At 57.9% G+C, this 2500-nt stretch overlaps 1 non-coding gene across 1 annotated transcript in view; it reads left to right on the top strand.

Annotated features, from left to right (window-relative positions):
* Positions 1 to 1938: 1938 nt before the first annotated feature.
* The window catches only part of LOC124730629, a 1909-nt gene continuing 1347 nt past the window's right edge, over positions 1939 to 2500 (top strand). The window contains exon 1 of the ribosomal RNA XR_007008025.1: positions 1939 to 2500. This exon is cut by the window's right edge and continues 1347 nt beyond it. This is a non-coding gene — a ribosomal RNA (small subunit ribosomal RNA).

Here is a 2500-nt window from a genome sequence, read left to right on the forward strand (position 1 = left end):
ACCCACGTTGTGCCTTAACCTAACCCACGTTGTGCCTTAACCTAACCCACGTTGTGCCTTAACCTAACCCACGTTGTCCCCTAAAGTAACCCACGTTGTCCCCTAACGTAACCCACGTTGTCCCCTAACGTAACCCATGTTGTCGCCTAAACCTGCTCTGTAATTGTTATACGACTCGTTCAATTAGTGTAGTGTTGCCCACCCGCAACCCTCGCAATATAGTTCGCTACTCGCACTGCCCGCTCCCCTGTGTATCGCTTCATGTTAAACACCTTGCAAGTCTTGCTGACTTTCCACATGCTCCTGCTGTACACTGTAATGTGGATGGCAGCAGGACGTACATGCCGCCCCTCCCCACGTCCCCACCTTGCCCCCCTGCCTTCGCAAGCTGGTTGGTGAGAAGTTTGCATGTTCAATGCCCTTCGCATGCGACGTACTCAGGCTACGTTGTGGTGCGGCCTGTGTCAACCGTCCGCTAATGTCGTACGCGTAAACCACAATCTGTACTGCACATTCGTCCTTATGTACCGAATGATACATCGTGGCACATGTGTGACCGTACAACGACTGCGCCCAAAAACGGCGGACCATACAGTGCAAATATTGTGCACGCAGCTACGTGTCGTCTCCCTATGAGAGCTGGATTGCAGTGTGGTACGCCATAGAGACGTGTGGGAGGAACGGACGCCGTGGATGGCGATCAGCATGAGCTGTCTGTTGATGTATTCGGACCTAGTCGTCTCTCCTCACACACCGTGATGGCATGGTGCACCGCGTTCCATATCTGCGACATGCTACAGAGGCCGGTTGACAGTCGTTCGAGCAATGGACATCGCATACGTACGGGGGCCACCTTCCACGTATTGTCTAGGCGTGCACATTTTGTTGCGTGTATGTGGGCAGACGTAGTGTGGCGTGACACCTGACACAGGCATGCAATAATCGTTGAAGTTGCAAATGGCGATGGACGCCTGCGTTTTCTGGTGAAGTTACGCAAATGAACAAATGGTAACCTGTTGTGGTGCGGTTGTTCTCGCTAGGGGTGAATCGGTGATGGCGACGATAGGTTGAGGTACGAACCGGTTGTTCCAGCGATACCCACCATGCCGACGAAACTGAACGGCATCTGGGTGTGAAGCGATACGCGGCGGTGGCTGGGTGGGACCGTCCCCGGCCGGTGAGGGGGCGCCTCCCGGCGTGCTGGCCGCGCGGTGCGTGGGCGCACGCGCTACAGCCGGCTGGTGGGGGCGGCCAGTGGCAGGCGCGCCGGCCGACGGACGCGGCAGGCGTCGCAGCTGCGCGCCGGCGCACCCTGCGCGCGGCGCCGTGCGGCCAAAGTAGGTCCTCGCGGGCCCGGTGCGAAGCGCGGTGGACATCTTCAGTGTGCTGGTCCGATTGAGGACTGTGTGCGTTGAGGATGCGCCGCCGCCCGGCGCTCGGCGCCGCGACGCCGTCTGCTGCTCGGTCGCCCCAGCGGTTCTCGCTGGTGGTTTGTATCGCAGCTGTGCGGATGTGTTGGCGCGTGCGCTGTGCTGGGAGAGTTCGCTTCGGCACCCAAGTGGGGCTTTTGTCCTTCTGTGGCGCTGGCGTTGGAGCTGCCGGTCACCGTAGGTGGCGCGTGTTGTCTCCCGCCGGCAATGCCACGACAGCACGCTCCCGGGCCTCTGTCGGCAGCGGCAAGCTCAGTTGGGAGCACGGGTGGTCGCACCGAAAGCGTCTACTCGCCTAACTCCGGGCGATTGCGCCTCTCTCGAACCCGACCAAGTACTTGGGACGGCGCTGCGCGCCGCCGGGACCTGAGAGGGTTTCGAGGTGTATTGTGCAGGGGAGCTCAGCCTCCTCCTGTTTGCAGAATGATTGAGCGGACGCTTGCGTGTTCGCGCGGGCCCCCGGGACACACTCCCGGGCGGCCGGCTGCTCAGCTCTAGTTGACGCAGCTCCCTGGTTGATCCTGCCAGTAGTCATATGCTTGTCTCAAAGATTAAGCCATGCATGTCTCAGTACAAGCCGCATTAAGGTGAAACCGCGAATGGCTCATTAAATCAGTTATGGTTCCTTAGATCGTACCCACGTTACTTGGATAACTGTGGTAATTCTAGAGCTAATACATGCAAACAGAGTCCCGACCAGAGATGGAAGGGACGCTTTTATTAGATCAAAACCAATCGGTCGGCTCGTCCGGTCCGTTTGCCTTGGTGACTCTGAATAACTTTGGGCTGATCGCACGGTCCTCGTACCGGCGACGCATCTTTCAAATGTCTGCCTTATCAACTGTCGATGGTAGGTTCTGCGCCTACCATGGTTGTAACGGGTAACGGGGAATCAGGGTTCGATTCCGGAGAGGGAGCCTGAGAAACGGCTACCACATCCAAGGAAGGCAGCAGGCGCGCAAATTACCCACTCCCGGCACGGGGAGGTAGTGACGAAAAATAACGATACGGGACTCATCCGAGGCCCCGTAATCGGAATGAGTACACTTTAAATCCTTTAACGAGTATCT

Source organism: Schistocerca piceifrons, unplaced genomic scaffold (assembly GCF_021461385.2).
Source record: "Schistocerca piceifrons isolate TAMUIC-IGC-003096 unplaced genomic scaffold, iqSchPice1.1 HiC_scaffold_1244, whole genome shotgun sequence".
Lineage (NCBI taxonomy): Eukaryota > Metazoa > Arthropoda > Insecta > Orthoptera > Acrididae > Schistocerca > Schistocerca piceifrons.